This window comes from Arachis stenosperma, chromosome 6 (genome assembly GCF_014773155.1).
Source record: "Arachis stenosperma cultivar V10309 chromosome 6, arast.V10309.gnm1.PFL2, whole genome shotgun sequence".
NCBI classification, from domain to species: Eukaryota; Viridiplantae; Streptophyta; class Magnoliopsida; order Fabales; family Fabaceae; genus Arachis; species Arachis stenosperma.
Window position 1 is genome coordinate 118,135,850 of NC_080382.1, and position 21,686 is coordinate 118,157,535.

Below are 21,686 nucleotides of genomic sequence, written 5' to 3' on the forward strand. Positions count from 1 at the left end.
TTAATTAAAACTAATTTATAAATTTGTAATTGGAAGGTATTTTAAAGATGGATATTTTATATTTAATTTGGTTTTTAATTATTATTCTATATTTTTATTTATTTTATAAAATTACACTACTATACCTAAAATTTTAATAAAATACCTAAATTAACACACCCTAATTACACTCACTCACTCTGTTATACCCATACACAACACACACTAAACACAAACCTAACCTAGCAAACCTAACCTACCAGCTGAAAGGAAGAAAGAAGAAAAGGAAAAGAAAGAAAAAAAAGAAAGGGGATCGGGGAAGGGGCCCGAGGGAGAAGAAAGGGATGAGAGGAGAGGGGAATCCGAGAGAGAGGAAGGGAGCGCCAGGGGAGGAGAAACTTGCCGCTGTCAACCTCGCCGTCGTCGTCATCCAGGGAGCTGCCACTCCTGGTCATCGTTGCTGAGCCCATCAACCCCGTCACTGCCGTTTGTCCTTGCCGCTGGCAGTTGCGTCGTCGCAAAGAAGAGACGTGCGAGAGAAAAGGGGTCACGAGTGAAGGACGCGTGAGGGAGGAAACAGAACCGCGTCGGATCTGTTGCCACTGGTCCGCCCAGCTGACTCGTCGCCAAACCACGTCGCCGTCCGTGAAGTTGTCTCCGTCGCCGCTGTCGGAGGTCGCCATCGGAGCCGCCGCTCCACTTCTGTCATTCTTCTTTTTACAGTGAGTTGCTCGTGCTTTGAAGCTCTTTCTGTAATCATTATAGCTATCTGTGGTTAAGGACTCTGACGTATAGATATTGTAGGGTTAATTTTATGCGTTTGCATGTCAAAAATTAAGGTTGTTGCTGAGCCACTGAAGCTCTTGGCCGCTATTAGAGCTACTGCGGGTTGAGTTTGGGGTGATTGACGCGTCGTTCTTTTATTCCAGTAAGTGTCTCTATCTCGGAATTCTCGCCTTTGGTTTTCTGTTATATGTTTTGAGGTTTCCACGATATTGATGTTTTAGGAGTTAATAACCGGGATTGCATGTTGGGACATAAAGATGTTTATGCTGTGGCGAAAGTGTGCGGGCTATGAATTAAAGCTGCCATTGACTTCGGGTCGAGAGGAAAGAAATTTCTTGAGTCTTTTGGATTGTGATTTGAACGTGTCGAGGTAGGGGCATTTTCTTAAAATTCATTTTACTTTTAAGAGTTGTTATAAGTCGATAATAGTATGAAAAATATATTTTTATAATTACATGAGTTTTATGAATTGAATTGATCTGTTTGGATGGCTGTGATCATTTATTTGATTAGTTTATTGAATTATTGAGGAAGCTAGTTATTTTGATTTGCTGTTTTGGTTTGTTCAGTTAGTCGTTATTGAATTGATTTTCCTTGAATCACTGGAAGATGTTTAAATGTTGGAATTTGGTTTGATTTTGGAGAGGATTTGATATTTGAAACTAGTTGAGACTGGGTTGGAAATTGTGGTTTTGATGGGACCCACGAGGGTGGCATAGTCCGAATTTTAGAGGAGATGTTGCCTAAATTTTTATAAAAATTGGAGACTCTGTTTAAAAATGGTTATTTAGAAAGATTCAAATTTTCAAGGATTTTATAATTTGATTTCTGGGAATTAAGAAGAAAAAGTTTATGTTTGGTGCTTGGTTTATTTAGAAAAGAATTATTTAGAAAAGAATGAATTATATTTTGAATTTGAATTATTAAAGAAAGGAACAAGTGGTATGATGAGAATGAGTATGAGAGTGAAGATTGATTTTTGAGTATGATTTTTGAATAATTGAATGACAATGAGGATGAATGAGAAAGTGAGATATGAATTAGTATCGAAAATAGAAATGATAATTATGAGAATCTTGAATATATTGAGCTTGAAGCGTTGCCCCCATGTCAGCCGGGATTTTTTCCGTAGTTACTCTTGAGCTTGGGGTGTTGTTTCCCCCATGTCAGCTTGGAGTATTGTTTTCCCCATGTTAGCTTGGGGTGTTGAATCTTCTCCCCTTGTCAGCTTGGGATTCGTCCCATGGATATATTTGAGCTTGGGGGCGTTCTCTTCCCCATGTCAGCTTGGGGTTTTTCCCATGGTATATTTTTTAGCTTGAGAACATGTCGGGATAGCTACGTAATCGACAGAGGATATCATCAGCCATAGGATATGCATTTATCATATGCACTTGTATGCTTTGCTTGAGTTTGAATTTGTTTGGGTCTGCCTAAATGCTTAACTGTTATTAATTACTATCTGAGCTATTTGCTGTGACTGCAATCTATACTGTGTTTTCCTTGTATGTTTTGCCTGTTTTATTTCTGTTGTGGTACCTTCGAGTTTGGATATTGATGATGAGATGATGATTTGGTTGTAGAATTGTTTGAGTCGCTGAGTTGAAGACTGTGATTGAACATTCATACTGTTAGGAAACTTTTAATTTTCTTTTATAGGAAAGCCTGAGTTTGGGATTTTTGGATACTTAATCATTGAGTTTAAAAAACAATTTACTTACTATATACCTTCTTATAACAAATTCTAAAAATCTGTGGTGAGACCATGTGGTTAGGTTTTCACCCCCCTATAGACTTCTCTTTTCAGAAAATGGACGAAGAAGCTTATGAAGAGTAGTTCGGTTTAGCTTATGCGATAGAAGATGTTTTAGTTTAGTTATTATTATTCTTCCCTCACCATTAATATTATAACTTTTGCAAGAGGGATAGGAATTTTGATATGGGAAGTTTATATATATATATATATATAAGTATTGTAAATTGTATTGAAAGGTATGAATGTATGTTTGAAAATTCGGTTTAAGATTTAAAGTTTAAACAGGCTCATATTTTAGTATTAAATATTTTAAAAATCGTCGTAATACCCGAACTATCAGAATGACGCAGCCAGAAGCATAACATTTGAAAGTTAGGGTGTTACATAAGCAATTCTTCAATGTCAGAGAAGGTGAAACACTTCTAAAAGTTTCGCCACTCTATCTTTCGACAATATTGGGGCCTCTAGCAGGTTTGCTATTCATCTCAAGTGACAGGATAGTATTCTGTAATGAGAGATCAATCAGAATATTTACAAGGAAAGGCCAAATGATGAGGATCCATTACAAAGTTTTCATTCCACTAAAAAAGATCAATGTGTGAACCAAAGAAAAAATGTTGAAAAGCCAAAACACAAGTATATAGAGAAATTTACAATGGATAACTTTAATTTTTGGCTAATGAAAGTCATAAAGTATCAAAAAAACTTTGACATGTCTTCAGCATGCAATTTCTCAAGCTTATGAACAATGTATAGCAGAAGCAGCTACCTTTTAGTTAGTTAGATAAAGAAACATGTATATATAATTATGAGCATGTAAATTCTGAAATGATTTGTTGATTTGCAAATCAAATATTTTGTTTAGATTAATTTGATAATGTACGAAGAAAATTGAAATGATGTAATATGTATTCATTTGAATTGAATTTTTTATGGTTGGAACTCAATAGCAATATTATATAAATATTTTTCTTTTATCTTTCTCAATAATTAATTAGCTGATATGTATATCGAGAGAGAGAAAAAATTAATTGATAAAATTAAATCAATTTTATTTTATTTTTTATATTAATTTTAAATCATGTTCGATTGTTTATCGATTCTACTTGTAATATTTTATATATATTCATATGTATATTTTAACAAGTCATTTTTGGACGTGGATTTTATGCAGAGTACACTACGATTTTAAACAATTTAGCAAAACTTTTCAATTGGTTGCTTAAGATTTTTTTAGGAGGAGATTTAAATGGCCATGTTGGGAGAGAAGTGACTGGATATAGGAGTATTCACGGAGGCCATGGTTTCGGGGTAATCAATACCGAGGGTAAAACTATTTTGGACTTTTCCTCAACCTTTGATCTTCTCATCGCAAATACATGTTTTAAAAAAAGAGATGAACATCTTATAACCTATAAGAGTGGCATGACAAGCTTTCAAATTGACTTCTTCTTGTTGAGGAGAGTCGACCAAAAATTTTGCATTAATTATAAAATTATCCCGGAAGAGAGTTTGACAATACAACATAGGGTGCTCATCATAGATTTTCGCAGTGAGCAAAAGATGAGAAAAATACATCATACAAAGAACCCAAGGATGAGGTGGTGGTGGATGAAAAGTGAGGAACAAAGAAGCTTCCTAAGACGGGTAGGAGAAGAGCAAAGTGGTATGGGAGTGTAAGCGCGGAAGAGATGTGGGGGGAGATGGCAGAAGTTATTAGAAGAACAGCAAAAGAAAGCTTTGGTGAATCTAAAGGAATAAGACCAAGAGACAAGGAGTCCTGGTGGTGGAATGCGAGTATACAAGAAAAGATAAAGATAAAAAGGGAGTGTTTTAAAGAGTGGTCCTTATGCCATAATGCAGATAACTGAAAAAAATATAAGGTGGGTAAGAAAGAGACAAAAGTGGCTATAAATGAAGCATGAACAAGAGCATATGAGGGTCTCTACCAGTCTTTTGGCATGAAAGAAGGAGAAAAAGTATATATAGAATCGCAAAGAGCCGCGAAAGAAGAACGAGAGATTTGGATCAGGTTAAGTGCATAAAGAATAAGGATGGAGAGGTGTTGGCTCAAGAGGAGAAGATTAATGAAAGGTGAAAGAGCTACTCCTACGAGTTATTTAATAAGGGACAGAAGACTCTTCCAAGCCTTGGTCGGTTATGCACAAGGGAAGAAGATCAAAACTTTGACTACTATCGAAGGATTCGAGACTTCGAGGTAAAAGAGGCTCTAAAGCAGATGAAAAATGGTAGGACAGTAGGACCTAATAATATCCCAATTGAGGTTTGGAAGGGTCTTGGAAAAAAAGGCATCGACTGGTTAACGAAGCTTTTTAATGAGATTTTAATGTCAAAGAAGATGCCTGATGAGTGGAGGAAGAGCACCTTGGTACCTATCTACAAGAATAAGGGGGATATACAAAGTTGCAGAAACTATAGAGGGATCAAGCTTATGAGTCATACCATGAAGTTATGGGAAAGGGTGATAGAACGGAGGTTGAGAAAAGAGACACAAGTAACAGAGAACCAATTTGGATTTATGCCAGGTAGATCTCTACCACTAAAGCGATATACCTATTAAGAAGGATGATGGAGAGATATCGTAGTAATAAAAGGGATCTACATATGGTGTTTATTGATTTGGAAAAAGCATATGATAGAGTACCAAGGGAGGTCTTATGGAAGGTTTTAGAAAATAGGAGAGTAAGGATCGCATATATTAGTGCAATTAAAGACATGTATGATGGGGCCACAACTAGTGTGAAGACTCAAGGTGGTGTGACAGAGGAATTTTCTATTGGTGTAGGATTACACCAGGGATCATCCTTAAGTCCATATCTTTTCACATTAGTGTTGGAAGTACTCACAAAGCACATCCAAGAGCATGTGCCATGGTGCATGCTTTTTGCCGATGATATCGTCCTTATGGAAGAGTCAAGGGAAGACCTAAATAAGAAGATGGAGTTATGGAGAGAAGCTCTAGAAGTGTATGGTATGTGCATAAGCTGTAGCAAGACGGAATATATGGAATGTAAGTTCATTCTCAGAAGGGAAAACCCTAATATAGAGGTGAAGATTGGAGAAAACATCCTACGAAAAGTTAAAAGTTTTAAGTATCTTGGGTGCATCATACAGAATAATGGAGAGATTGAACATGATGTAAATCATAGGATCCAAGCAGGTTGGTCAAAATGGCGGAATGCATCTAGTTTTATATACGACAAAAAAGTGCCTTTAAAACTTAAAGGTAAATTCTATCGCACTGCTATAAGACTGGCTATGCTTTGTGATACGGAGTGTTGGGCGGCTAAAGGGGAGTACGGACATAAGATGAGTGTGGCAGAGATGAAGATGTTGAGAGGGATGAGTGGTCATACGCGATTGGATAAAATAAGGAACGAAGATATAAGGGAGAGAGTTGGAGTAGCACCTATTGTGGAAAAGATGGTTAAATTGCATCTCAGGTGGTTTGGACATGTGAGAAAAAGACCGATAAAACATCTAGTCAGGAGGGTGGATGAGATGGAAGATGGACAAGGGGCGAAAGGCAAAGGAAGACCTAAGAATACCATCCATGAGGTAGTCAAACGAGATCTATATGTAAACGGTCTCTCTGTAGACATGATACATGACAGAGCATAATGGCGTCGTTTGATTCATGTAGCCAACTCCACTTAGTGGGATAAGGCTTTGTTGTTGTTATTGTTGTTGTTTCAATCGGTTTCTTGCACTCAGTAAACTTTACTATTTGGTGTTCATCTGAACACCAAATAGTTTAATTTATATCTCAATGGATAAGAATAAAAAATTCAAAAATGTGCAAGCATCTGCTTCAAATTTATCCAAATATTTTCCAAGCTTAAAAATTCATTAGTGAAATCGAGCTTAATCCGAATAATGAAGACCTTAGGAATTAAAAGTAGGTTAGAGGATTGAACTAAAATAAATCCATGTTTTCCTTTTATTCTACTTTTGTTTTTACTGCAAAGAAGGAAAGAGAAGAAATCTCAACCATAAATTGATCTCTAACAAGAAGAATTGGTTATATTTTAGCAAATCCATGACTGCATTTAGATTGGCTTCTAAAGCAACCCATATCAAAAGCTTATAAAACACTTATTTCTTTGAAGTAATTTATTGCCAGACATGCTCCAGAACAGATTACAGATGAAAAGGTATACATGGTAAATGGAGTGTTATATCCTAAATTCCCACATAATAACCATCTGAATTGAGAAATAAATCATAGGATTGCAGAAAATATCAACAAATATGATCCTCATAACAGAATAAATGGTACGAAAACATGTTTCAAATGGGGTTCAGCATTCAACTTTGCCTAAACTTCGGCCATACAGTGATTACTCCTTGTCTCAACTCCTCAAATCACTATCTGCAGAACATAAAACATAAGCAAATAAAGTACTAACTAGTAAGAACCATGGTACAGCAGAACCCTTTACTCTATTGTTGGTTTCTAATGGAACAATCTACACTATTCTATGAATAAGTATTTTTATAAAGGGTTAAGTACTGTCTTCGTCCCTAAGGTCTGGGGTGAAAATCAAATTCGTCTCCGACCTTATTTGTTATTAAAATCATCCTTAACGTTATAAAATCTTATAAAATCATCCTTTTGTCCATGAATAATATTTTTTGGACAATTTTACTCTTAAACAAAAATAAATAAAAAACAAAAACAAAAAACTAAAACATATAACCAACGCAGATCCCTGTTCTCTCACAACAGCAACCCCTTCATCTTCTTCTTCTTCCACACTAAACCAAAAGGACATTGCATCCTCCATTAAGGACTGGTTCAACACGTGCGACCCACTCATCACCCGAATCTTCCAAATTCTCTCCTCGACAGACTTCTCCTCCTGTAATGATGCCGTCGTGGCCACCTCTCTCTCTGCCCTAACACTTCCCCGTCCCAACGAGTCCTTCGTCCTCACTATACTCCACTATGGCGCTGCCGCCCACGTCTACCACTGCCTCCACTTCTTCCATTGGGCCGGCCGCTAGTGTCCTTGTCAGTGTTTTGTATGGGAGTAATAGGTTTCATCATGCTGTTAGGTTGGTTAGGGAGATTAGAGATAAGGGACCTTAGGTAGGTAGCCAGTTGGATGAAGCCTTGGAGTTCTTCATACAGAAGAAGGAAGATAAAGGGAACATTCCTGGTTTGGTGTTTTATATTAAAGGGGGATTTTTTTTATTTTTGTTTAAGGGTAAAATTGTCCAAAAAATATTTTTTATGGACAAAAGGATGATTTTAATAACAAAAAAAGGTCAAGGACGAATTTAATTTTCACCCCAAATCTTAGGGACGAAAACAGTACTTAACCCTTTTATGAATGTTTGTTATATGTTGAAAGGAATCAGTCATTAAAAATTGAACAATAACAAATTCAAAACAAAATTGAACAAAAAAATTAAATAATTCATTTTAGATAGTTCAGAATAAAATAGAATAGAAGAAAATTCAACTAAAAGAATTCAAAAATTTAACTGAGTTTAGTTCAGTAGAGAAGATTCAAACATCAATCCAATAACTAGCAAAATTATAAATTCATAATCATATTCAGAACAAAATAAGGGAATAAAACGGATTGAAGTTTGAACATTGAACTAAAGTATTGAATAGAGATAGGAGGGAACTATCGCAGCGGAAAGAGGAGGTTTGCGACTTACCTAAATCGGCAGCGCCACGACGAAGTCAACCACGGCAGAAAAGAGAGCAGCAGCGATGGCGACACTAGCAACGGTAACACCCACAGATCGCAGCAGCGAGCATCATGCGATACAACACTCACAGATTATGCGACGGCGGGAGGCACGGCGGCGAGAGCACAGCGGCGCAAGGTAGGAAAGCACGCCGCGCGGATATAGGACTAGGGAAGTGGTGCACGAAATTGTGATCATCAATGACGCCATCAACATGGTACGCTCAATTGCAATCTCAACTCTTTATCACAACTTCACACAACTAACCAGTAAGTGCACTGGGTCGTCCAAGTAATAAACCTTACGCGAGTAAGGGTCGATCCCACGGAGATTGTTGGTATGAAGCAAGCTATGGTCATCTTGTAAATCTCAGTCAGGCAGATTCAAATGGTTATGGATGATTTATGAATAAAACATAAAATAAAGATAGAGATACTTATGTAATTCATTGGTGAGAATTTCAGATAAGCGTATGGAGATGCTTTGTCCCTTCCGTCTCTCTGCTTTCCTACTGTCTTCATCCAATCCTTCTTACTCCTTTCCATGGCAAGCTGTATGTTGGGCATCACCGTTGTCAGTGGCTACAATCCCGTCCTCTCAGTGAAAATGTTCAACGCACCCTGTCACGGCACGGCTAATCATCTGTCGGTTCTCAATCAGGTTGGAATAGAATCCATTGATTCTTTTGCGTCTGTCACTAACGCCCAGCCTTCAGGAGTTTGAAGCTCGTCACAGTCATTCAATCATTGAATCCTACTCAGAATACCACAGACAAGGTTTAGACCTTCCGGATTCTCTTGAATGCCGCCATCAATTCTAGCTTATACCACGAAGATTCCGATTAAGGGATCCAAGAGATATCCACTCAATCTAAGGTAGAATGGATGTGGTTGTCAGGCACACGTTCATAGGTGAGAATGATGATGAGTGTCACGGATCATCACATTCATCAAGTTGAGGAACAAGTGATATCTTAGAACAAGAACAAGCTGAACTGAATAGAAGAACAATAGTAATTGCATTAATACTCGAGGTACAGCAGAGCTCCACACCTTAATCTATGGTGTGTAGAAACTCCACCGTTGAAAATACATAAGAACAAGGTCTAGGCATGGCCGAATGGCCAGCCTCCCAATGATCTAAGAACTAGGCATCCAAAGATGATCTAAAGATCTAAAGTGATCCAAAGATTGAGAATACAATAGTAAAAGGTCTTATTTGTAGAGAACTAGTAGCCTAGGGTTTACAGAAATGAGTAAATGACATAAAAATCCACTTCCGGGCCCACTTGGTGTGTGCTTGGGTTGAGCATTGAAGCTTTTTCGTGTAGAGACTTCTCTTGGAGTTAAACGCCAGCTTTTGTGCCAGTTTGGGCGTTTAACTCCCATTCTTGTGCCAGTTCCGGCGTTTAACGCCGGGTAGTTTTGAGCTGATTTGGAACGCCGGTTTGGGCCATCAAATCTCGGGCAAAATATGGACTATTATATATTGCTGGAAAGCCCAGGATGTCTACTTTCCAACGCAATTGAGAGCGCGCTATCTTGGCTTCTGTAGCTCCAGAAAATTCACTTCGAGTGCAGGGAGGTCAGAATCCAACAGCATCTACAGTCCTTTTCAGCCTCTGAATCAGATTTTTGCTCAGGTCCCTCAATTTCAACCAGAAAATACCTGAAATCACAGAAAAACACACAAACTCATAGTAAAGTCCAGAAAAGTGAATTTTAACTAAAAACTAATAAAAATATAATAAAAACTAACTAAAACATACCAAAAATATATTAAAAATAATGTCAAAAAGCGTATAAATTATCCGCTCATCACAACACCAAACTTAAATTGTTGCTTGTCCCCAAGCAACTGAAAATCAAATAAGATAAAAAGAAGAGAATATGCAATGAATTCCAAAAACATCTATGAAGATCAATATTAATTAGATGAGCGGGGCTTTTAGCTTTTTGCCTCTGAATAGTTTTGGCATCTCACTTTATCCTTTGAAATTCAGAATGATTGGCTTCTATAGGAACTCAGAATCCAGATAGTGTTATTGATTCTCCTAGTTAAGTTTGATGATTCTTGAACACAGCTACTTTATGAGTCTTGGCCGTGGCCCAAAGCACTCTGTCTTCCAGTATTACCACCGGATACATACATGCCACAGACACATAATTGGGTGAACCTTTTCAGATTGTGACTCAGCTTTGCTAGAGTCCCCAATTAGAGGTGTCCAGGGTTCTTAAGCACACTCTTTTTGCCTTGGATCACAACTTCATTATTTTTTCTTTTTTTCTCTTTTTTTTCGTTTTCTCTTTTCTCTCTTTTTTTTTGAATATTCACTGCTTTTTCTTGCTTCAAGAATCATTTTTATGATTTTTCAGATCCTCAGTAACATGTCTCCTTTTTCATCATTCTTTCAAGAGCCAACATTCATGAACAACAAATTCAAAAGACATATGCACTGTTTAAGCATACATTCAAAAAACAAAAGTATTGCCACCACATCAAAATAATTAATCTATTATAAAATTTAGAATTCATGCAATTCTTCTCTTTTTCAATTAAGAACATTTTTTATTTAAGAAAGGTGATGGATTCATAGGACATTCATAACTTTAAGGCATAGACACTAAGACACTAATGATCATAAGACACAAACATAGATAATCATAAGCATGAAAATTCGAAAAACAAGAAAATAAAGAACAAGGAAATTAAAAAACGGGTCCACCTTAGTGATGGCGGCTTGTTCTTCCTCTTGAAGATCTTATGGAGTGCTTGAGCTCCTCAATGTCTCTTCCTTGCCTTTGTTGTTCCTCTCTCATGATTTTTTGATCTTTTCTGATTTCATGGAGGAGGATGGAATGTTCTTGGTGCTCCACCCTTAGCTGTCCCATGTTGGAACTCAATTCTCCTAGGGAGGTGTTGATTTGCTCCCAATAGTTTTGTGGAGGAAAGTGCATCCCTTGAGGCATCTCAGGGATTTCATGATGAGTGGGATCTCTTGTTTGCTCCATCCATTTCTTAGTGATGGGCTTGTCCTCATCAATGAGGATGTCTCCCTCTATGTCAACTCCAACCGAATAACAGAGGTGACAAATGAGATGAGGGAAGGCTAACCTTGCCAAGGTAGAGGACTTGTCCGCCACCTTATAAAGTTCTTGGAATATGACCTCATGAACTTCTACTTCCTCTCCAATCATGATGCTATGAATCATGATAGCCCGGTCTATAGTAACTTTGGACCGGTTGCTAGTGGGAATGATTGAGCGTTGGATAAACTCCAACCATCCCCTAGCCACGGGCTTGAGGTCATGCCTTCTCAGTTGAACCGGCTTCCCTCTTGAATCTCTCTTCCATTGAGCGCCCTCTTCACAAATGTCTATGAGGACTTGGTCCAACCTTTGATCAAAGTTGACCCTTCTAGTGTAAGGGTGTTCATCTCCTTGCATCATGGGCAAGTTGAATGCCAACCTTATATTTTTCGGACTAAAATCTAAGTATTTCCCCCGAACCATTGTAAGCCAATTCTTTGGGTCCGGGTTCACACTTTGATCATGATTCTTGGTGATCCATGCATTGGCATAGAACTCTTGAACCATTAAGATTCCGACTTGTTGAATGGGGTTGGTAAGAACTTCCCAACCTCTTCTTCGAATCTCATGTCGGATCTCCGGATATTCACTCTTTTTGAGTTTGAAAGGGACCTCGGGGATCACCTTCTTCATGGCCACAACTTCATAGAAGTGGTCTTGATGCACCCTTGAGATAAATCTCTCCATCTCCCATGACTCGGAGGTGGAAGCTTTTGCCTTCCCTTTCCTCTTTCTAGAGGTTTCTCCGGCCTTAGGTGCCATAAATGGTTATGAAAAAACAAAAAGCAATCCTTTTACCACACCAAACTTAGAAGTTTTGCTCGTCCTCGAGCAAAAGAAGAAAGAAGAGAGTAGAAGAAGAAGAAATAGAGGAGATGGAGATAGCTTTGTGGTTCGGCCAAGGGGGAGAAGTAGTGTTTAGGATGTGTGAGAATGAAGAGGTGAAGATGGGTTTATATAGAGTGGAGAAGGGGTGTATGGTTCGGCCATTATGGGTGGGTTTGGGAGGGAAAGTGGTTTGAATTTGAATGGTAAGGTAGGTGTGGGTTTTATGAAGGATGGATGTGAGTGGTGAAGAGAATAGTGGGATTTGATAGGTGAGGGGGTTTTGGGGAAGAGTGGTTGAGGTGATTGGTGAATGGGTGAAGAAGAAGAGAGAGGGTGGTGGGGTAGGTGGGGATCCTGTGGGGTCCACAGATCCTGAGGTGTCAAGAAAAATTCATCCCTACACCAAGTGGCGAGTAAAAATGCTCTTTATGCCAATTCTGGCGTTAAACGCCGAGCTAGTGCCCATGTCTGGCGTTTAACGCCAGCTTCTTGCCCGTTCCTGGCGTTTAACGCCAGTCTGGTGCCCCTTTCTAGCGCTAAACGCCCAGAATGGTGCCAGACTGGGCGTTAAACGCCCATTTGCTGCCCTTACTGGCGTTTAAACGCCAGCAAGATCTTCCTCCAGGGTGTGCTATTTTTCTTTCTGTTTTTCATTCTTTTTTTACTTTTTCAATTGATTTTTTGACTTCCCATGATCATCAACCTACAGAAAACATGAAATAACAAAGGAAAATAGATTAAATATAACATTGGGTTGCCTCCCAACAAGCGCTTTTTTAATGTCAGTAGCTTGACAGAGGGCTCTCATGGAGCCTCACAGATACTCAGAGCAATGTTGGAACCTCCCAACACCAAACTTAGAGTTTGAATGTGGGGGTTCAACACTAAACTTAGAATTTGGTTGTGGCCTCCCAACACCAAACTTAGAGTTTGACTGTGGGGGCTCTGTTTGACTCTGTTTTGAGAGAAGCTCTTCATGCTTCCTCTCCATGGTGACAGAGGGATATCCTTGAGCCTTAAACACAAAGGATTCTTCATTCACTTGAATGATCAATTCTCCTCTGTCCACATCAATCACAGCCTTTGTTGTGGCTAAGAAGGGTCTGCCAAGGATGATGGATTCATTCATGCACTTCCCAGTCTCTAGGACTATGAAATCAGCAGGGATGTAATGGTCTTCAATCTTTACCAGAACATCCTCTATAAGCCCATAAGCTTGTTTTCTTGAATTGTCTGCCATCTCTAGTGAGATTCTTGCAGCTTCAACCTCAAAGATCCCTAGCTTCTCCATTACAGAGAGAGGCATGAGGTTTATGCTTGACCCTAGGTCACACAGAGCCTTCTTAAAGGTCATGGTGCCTATGGTACAAGGTATTGAAAGCTTTCCAGGATCTTGTCTCTTTTGAGGTAATTTCTGCCTAGACAAGTCATCCAGTTCTTTGGTGAGCAAAGGAGGATCGTTCTCCCAAGTCTCATTACCAAATAACTTGTCATTTAGCTTTATGATTTCTCCAAGGTACTTAGCAACTTGCTCTTCAGTGACATATTCATCCTCTTCAGAGGAAGAATACTCATCAGAGCTCATGAATGGCAGAAGTAAATCCAATGGAATCTCTATGGTCTTAGTGTGAGCCTCAGATTCCCATGGTTCCTCATTAGGGAACTCATTGGAGGCCAGTGGACGTCCATCGAGGTCTTCCTCAGTGGCGCTCACTGCCTCTTTCTCCTCTCCAAATTCGGCCATGTTGATGACCTTGCACTCTCCTTTTGGATTCTCTTCTGTATTGCTTGGAAGAGTACTAGGAGGGAGTTCAGTAACTTTCTTACTCAGCTGACCCACTTGTGCCTCCAAATTCCTAATAGAGGACCTTGTTTTAGTCATGAAATTTTGAGTGGTTTTGATTAGATCAGAGACCATGGTTGCTAAGTCAGAGTGGCTCTGCTTAGAATTCTCTGTCTGTTGCTGAGAAGATGATGGAAAAGGCTTGCCATTGCTAAACCTGTTTCTTCCACCATTATTGTTGTTGAAACCTTGTTGAGGTCTCTGTTGATCCTTCCATGAGAGATTTGGATGATTTCTCCATGAAGGATTATAGGTGTTTCCATAGGGTTCTCCCATGTAATTCACCTCTTCCATTGAAGGGTTCTCAGGATCATAAGCTTCTTCTTCAGATGAAGCATCCTTAGTACTGCCTGGTGTAGCTTGCATTCCAGACAGACTTTGAGAGATCATATTGACTTGCTGAGTCAATATTTTGTTCGGAGCCAATATGGCATTTAGAGTATCAATCTCAAGAACTCCTTTCTTCTGATTCGTCCCATTGTTCACAGGATTCCTTTTAGAAGTGTACATGAATTGATTATTTGCAACCATTTCAATGAGTTCTTGAGCTTCTGTAGGCGTCTTCTTCAGATGAAGAGATCCTCCAGCAGAACTATCCAATGACATCTTGGACAGTTCAGACAGACCATCATAGAAGATACCTATGATGCTCCATTCAGAAAGCATGTCAGAAGGACACTTTCTAATCAATTATTTGTATCTTTTCCAAGCTTCATAGAGGGATTCACCTTCCTTCTATCTGAAGGTTTGGACTTCCACTCTAAGCTTACTCAATTTTTGAGGTGGAAAGAACTTTGCCAAGAAGGCATTGACTAGCTTTTCCCAAGAGTTCAGGCTTTCTTTAGGTTGTGAGTCCAAGCATATCCTAGCTTTGTCTCTTAAAGCAAAAAGGAATAGCATAAGTCTGTAGACTTCAGGGTCAACCCCATTGGTCTTGACAGTGTCACAGATTTGCAAGAATTCAGCTAAAAACTGATGAGGATCTTCCAATGGAAGTCCATGGAACTTGCAATTCTGTTGCATTAGAGAAACTAATTGAGGCTTAAGCTCAAAGTTGTTTGATCCAATGGCAGGGATAGAGATGCTTCTCCTATAGAAGTCGGGAGTAGGTGCAGTAAAGTCACCCAGCACCTTCCTTGCATTGTTGGCATTGTTGTTGTTTTCGGCTGCCATGGGTTCTTCTTTGAAGATTTCTGTTAGGTCCTCTATAGAGAGTTGTGCCTTAGCTTCTCTTAGCTTTCGCTTCAAGGTCCTTTCAGGTTCAGGGTCAGCCTCAACAAGAATGCTTTTGTCTTTGCTCCTGCTCATATAAAAGAGAAGAGAACAAGAAAATATGGAATCCTCTATGTCACAGTATAGAGATTCCTTGAGGTGTCAGAGGAAAAGAAAAATAGAAGGAGAGGTAGAAAAATTCGAACTTATTAAAAGAGATGGAGTTCGAATTGTTCATTGAGGAGGAGTGTTAGTCCATAAATAGAAGGATGTGAGAAGAGGGGAAGAAATTTTTGAAAATAAGTAATAGATTTTAAAATCATTTTGAAAAAATACTGATTGATTTTCGAAAACTAAGAGTGGAAAAGAAATCAAATGATTTTTGAAAAAGATTTTGAAATTAGAAATTAAAAAGATATGATTGAAAAACTATTTTGAAAAAGATGTGATTAAAAAGATATGATTCAAAAGTTATGATTTTAAAAAGATATGATTTGAAAAATAATTTAAAAAGATTTGATTTTCAAAATTAATGACTTGGCTAACAAGAAAATATATGATTCAAACATTAAACCTTTCTCAACGGAAAAGGCAACATACTTGAAATGTTGAATTAAATCATTAATTGATAGCAAGTATTTTTGAAAATGGAAAGAAATTGATTTTAAAAATATATGATTGAAAAGATTTGATTTGAAAAAGATTTGATTTTGAAAACTTTTGAAAACTTGAAAAAAAAATTGAATTAAAAAACAGAATCTTCCCTCTTGTGCCATCCTGGCGTTAAACGCCAAGAATGGTATCCATTCTGGTGTTTAACGCCAAAAACATTACCCTTTTGGGCGTTAAACGCCCAGCCAGGCACCCTGGCTGGCGTTTAAACGCCAGTTTTCCTTCTTCACTGGGCGTTTTGAACGCCCAGCTTTTTCTATGTAATTCCTCTGCTGTATGTTCTGAATCTTCAATTCTCTGTATTATTGACTTGAAAAGACACAAATTAAAAATATTTTTAAATTTTTAATGATGAGGAATAATCAAAATGCAACTAAAATCAAATAACAATGCATGCAAGACACCAAACTTAGAAGTTTGTATACTATTGACACTAACAAAATGAGAATGCATATGAGAAACAACAAAACACTCAAGACAAGAGAATTTAAAGATCAGAGTAAGGAAATCATCAAGAACAACTTGAAGATCAATGAAGACACATGAATGAATTCGAAAAATGCAAGAAGAAAAGAAACATGCAATTGACACCAAACTTAAAATGAGACACTAGACTCAAACAAGGAACATAAAATATTTTTTATTTTTATGATTTTGTAATTTTTTTGGATTTTTCAAAAATTAAGTGAAAAAGAAAATAAAGATATCAAAATTCTTAATGAGAATTTCAGGAATCATGCAATGTTAGTCTAAAGTTTCAGTCTAAAGGAATTAGACATGGCTAGCCAAGCTTCAGCAGGACACTGCATTCAAGAGCTAAATTGATGAGGATCAATCAGCTTTGGTGATGATAAGAACATCACCTTGAAACACTAGAATTCATTCTTAAGAACTCTGAAGAAAAATACCTAATCTAAGCAACAAGATGAATGATGAGCGGATAATTTATACGCTTTTTGGCATTGTTTTTAGGTAGTTTTTAGTAAGTTCAAGCTGCTTTTAGGGATGTTTTCATTAGTTTTTATGTTAAATTCACATTTCTGGACTTTACTATGAGTTTGTGTGTTTTTCTGTGATTTCAGGTAATTTCTGGCTGAAATTGAGGGACCTGAGCAAAATTCTGATAGGAGGCTGACAAAGGACTGCTGATGCTGTTGGAATCTGACCTCCCTGCACTCGAAATGGATTTTCTAGAGCTACAGAACTTCAAATGGTGTGCTCTCAATGGCGTTGGAAAGTAGACATCCAGAGCTTTCTAGCAATATATAATAGTCCATACTTTATTCGGGAATTGACGACGTAAACTGGCGCTCAACGCCAGTTCCATGTTGTTGTCTGGAGTAAAACGCCAGAAACACATCACGACCCGGAGTTGAACGCCCAAAACACGTTACAACTTGGCGTTCAATTCCAAAAGAAGTCTCAGCTCGTGGATAGATCAAGCTCAGCCCAAACACACACCAAGTGGACCCCGGAAGTGGATTTATGCATCAATTACTTACTCCTGTAAACCCTAGTAGCTAGTCTAGTATAAATAGGATAATTTACTATTGTATTAGACATCTTTGGTCTCAGTTTTGTTTTATTCTTCATCTTAGGAGACTATTGATCACGTTTTGGGGGCTGGCCATTCGGCCATGTCTGAACCTTTCACTTATATATTTTCAACGATGGAGTTTCTACACACCATATATTAAGGGTGTGGAGCTCTGCTGTATCTCAAGTTTCAATGCAATTACTATTATTTTCTATCCGATTCGAATTATTCCTATTCTAAGATATTCGTTGCACTTCAACTTGATGAATGTGATGATCCGTGACACTCATCATCATTCTCACCTATGAATGCGCGTGATTGACAACCACTTCCGTTCTACCTTAGACCGGGTGCATATCTCTTGGATTCCTTAATCAGAATCTTCGTGGTATAAGCTAGAATTGATGGCGGCATTCATGAGAATTCGGAAAGTCTAAACCTTGTCTATGGTATTCCGAGTAGGATTCTGGGATTGAATGACTGTGACGAGCTTCAAACTCCTGAAGGCTGGGCGTTAGTGACAGACGCAAAAGAATCAAGGGATTCTATTCCAACCTGATTGAGAACCGACAGATGATTAGTCGTGCTGTGACAGAGCATTTGGACCTTTTTCACTGAGAGGATGGGATGTAGCCATTGACAACGGTGATGCCCTACATACAGCTTGCCATGGAAAGAAGTAAGAAGGATTGGATGAAGCAGTAGAAAAACAGAGATTCAGGAGGAGCACAGCATCTCCACACACCTATCTGAAATTCCCACCATGGAAATACATGAGTAACTTTATCTTTATTTTATGTTTATTTACTATTATTTGATTTTCCAAATTCCATAATTTATTTAAATCTGCCTGACTGAGATTTACAAGATGACCATAGCTTGCTTCATACCAACAATCTCTGTGGAATCGACCCTTACTCACGTAAGGTTTATTACTTGGACGACCCAGTACACTTGCTGGTTAGTTGAATGGACTTGTGTCCACACATAACAAAGAGCCATTATAATTATTCCATACAACAACAAAGAGTACAACATTGATGATCACAATTTCGTCCACCAATGAACCGTCAGTTGTCAAAACTCAAACAATCCCCGGCAACGGCGCCAAAAACTTGGTGCACGAAATTGTGATCATCAATGGCGCCATCAACATGGTACGCTCAATTGCAATCTCAACTCTTTATCACAACTTCGCACAACTAACCAGCAAGTGCACTGGGTAGTCCAAGTAATAAACCTTACACGAGTAAGGGTCGATCCCACGGAGATCGTTGGTATGAAGCAAGCTATGGTCATCTTGTAAATCTCAGTCAGGCAGATTCAAATGGTTATGGATGATTTATGAATAAAGCATAAAATAAAGATAGAGATACTTATGTAATTCATTGGTGAGAATTTCAGATAAGCGTATGGAGATGCTTTGTCCCTTCCGTCTCTCTGCTTTCCTACTGTCTTCATCCAATCCTTCTTACTCCTTTCCATGGCAAGCTGTATGTTGGGCATCACCGTTGTCAGTGGCTACAATCCCATCCTCTCAGTGAAAATGTTCAACGCACCCTGTCACGGCACGGCTAATCATCTGTCGGTTCTCAATCAGGTTGGAATAGAATCCATTGATTCTTTTGCGTCTGTCACTAACGCCCAGCCTTCAGGAGTTTGAAGCTCGTCACAGTCATTCAATCATTGAATCCTACTCAGAATACCACAGACAAGATTTAGACCTTCCGGATTCTCTTGAATGCCGCCATCAATTCTAGCTTATACCACGAAGATTCCGATTAAGGGATCCAAGAGATATCCACTCAATCTAAGGTAGAACGGAGGTGGTTGTCAGGCACACGTTCATAGGTGAGAATGATGATGAGTGTCACGGATAATCACATTCATCAAGTTGAGGAACAAGTGATATCTTAGAACAAGAACAAGCTGAATTGAATAGAAGAACAATAGTAATTGCATTAATACTCGAGGTACAGCAGAGCTCCACACCTTAATCTATGGTGTGTAGAAATTCCACCGTTGAAAATACATAAGAACAAGGTCTAGGCATGGCCGAATGGCCAGCCTCCCAATGATCTAAGAACTAGGCATCCAAAGATGATCTAAAGATCTAAAGTGATCCAAATATTGAGAATACAATAGTAAAAGGTCCTATTTGTAGAGAACTAGTAGCCTAGGGTTTACAGAAATGAGTAAATGACATAAAAATCCACTTCCGGACCCACTTGGTGTGTGCTTGGGCTGAGCATTGAAGCTTTTTCGTGTAGAGACTTCTCTTGGAGTTAAACACTAGCTTTTGTGCCAGTTTGGGCGTTTAACTCCCATTCTTGTGCCAGTTCCGGCGTTTAACGCCGGGCAGTTTTGAGCTGAATTGGAACGCTGGTTTGGGCCATCAAATCTCGGGCAAAGTATAGACTATTATACATTGCTGAAAAGTCCAGGATGTCTACTTTCCAACGCAATTGAGAGCGCGCCAATTGGGCTTCTGTAGCTCCAGAAAATCCACTTCGAGTGCAGGAAGGTCAGAATCCAACAGCATCTACAGTCCTTTTCAGCCTCTGAATCAGATTTTTGCTCAGGTCCCTCAATTTCAACCAGAAAGTACCTGAAATCACAGAAAAATACACAAACTCATAGTAAAGTCCAGAAAAGTGAATTTTAACTAAAAACTAATAAAAATATAATAAAAACTAACTAAAACATACCAAAAACATACTAAAAACAATGCCAAAAAGCGTATAAATTATCCGCTCATCAGGAAGTAACAAGGAGAGGGAGATGAGGATTGGTTTTGCGACTTTTTGTCTGGTCAGGGTTTGTTCATCATTTTTGGTGTAATTTTGATGTTGAGAGAAAAAGAAGTGCAAGCACCGATTATTTTTTTTATGGACTTTTGGTTAATTAATTTTTATTTTTTTAATTATTAGATTGATGTGATTTTAATTTAATTTTGATTGTAAAAAAGGTGTTTTTGACTTTTTTTTAATAAAAAAATTATTTAATTATTTAACACAAATAATTATAAAGATATATTTGTCTTTTTATAATTATTTGTGAAGATACTTTTGTATATATAATGGCATAATATTTTTTAAAATTTAAATAAAAAATAAATATCAATGTACTTAAATATGATGAAGAGTCACCTGCAGTTTTTGGATGGTTGACACGTATCACCATTTGGTCTAAAAAAAATTTTAATTCTTTCTGCATGTTATTCTTAAATGATAAATTTAGTACGTTCTTTTTCTTTATCTTTTTTTACCAATCTTTTTTAAATTTATCTGTTACTTTTATTTATTTAATTTTCGTCAAATATATGTATACAAATTATTTGAAAAAATAAAATTTAATATTCTAAAAAAAATAAAATTCACTTTTTTTATTTATATAGGAACGATAAAAAAGAAAAAATTAGGAATCGAACATGAAAGACCAAAAAATTAAAATTTACATGGAAGGATGAAACTGAATTTATGATGCCAATAAAAACTCATAAATGGTATCATCTGTTTCTGTTTTTTTTTTTTTCAACCACTTAAATTTTCAGATGCTAAATTCTTTCTCTAACACGTATTTCAAATTAAACTGTAAAAATATATTCGATTACAAATTTAACGTTAAATTAAATTTCATGATAATTAACTAATTAACATTTATTTTACTAATAAACTATTTTCATGAAAATTATTGTTAATTTTTTAAGATTATTTTATAAATAAATTATTTCTTTTAAAATAATAAGACGAGAATTTACTTGTCAAAAAATTATGATTTCACTATAATGCATGATTTTATGTTTTTACCAAAAAAACTAGAATTTATTTTAAATAGAACTAAAGTATCTAATCAACATTCTTATATTTATGTAACTATTTAAAAGTTATTTAATAGTCCTAGGATGGTATGATTTTTTTTTACCTAAATTACTAGGGATAACACGTTTTACGTTCTACACTCTTTAACACGATTAAAAGAATATAATTATTTAAAATAATATGAGTACGTTTATTTAAATTTAAAAAATTTTAAAATAATAAGAGTATGTTTATTTAAAATATTAAAATTTTAAAATTTAAATAAACCTACTTATATTAATTTTAAATTTTATTTAAAATAATACAAATATATTTATTTAAATTAAAAAACTAAAATAATAAGAGTATATTTATTTAAGAATATTAATTTAAAAATAATATAAGTGTATTTATTTGTTACTTAAAAATTAACGACCGTTACTTTTTTTTTAATTGA

At 37.1% G+C, this 21,686-nt stretch overlaps 1 long non-coding RNA gene across 2 annotated transcripts; it reads left to right on the forward strand.

Annotated features, from left to right (window-relative positions):
• Window positions 1–204: 204 nt before the first annotated feature.
• On the forward strand, window positions 205–17,392 carry LOC130933076 (uncharacterized). 2 transcript variants are annotated; one of them, XR_009067606.1, is made up of 4 exons: window positions 205–701; window positions 784–907; window positions 987–1,135; window positions 16,975–17,392. It is a non-coding gene; the product is annotated as an uncharacterized LOC130933076 (long non-coding RNA). The 2 variants fall into 2 exon arrangements; XR_009067605.1 differs by lacking the exon at window positions 16,975–17,392 and adding an exon at window positions 2,559–3,416.
• The last annotated feature ends 4,294 nt before the right edge of the window (window positions 17,393–21,686 follow it).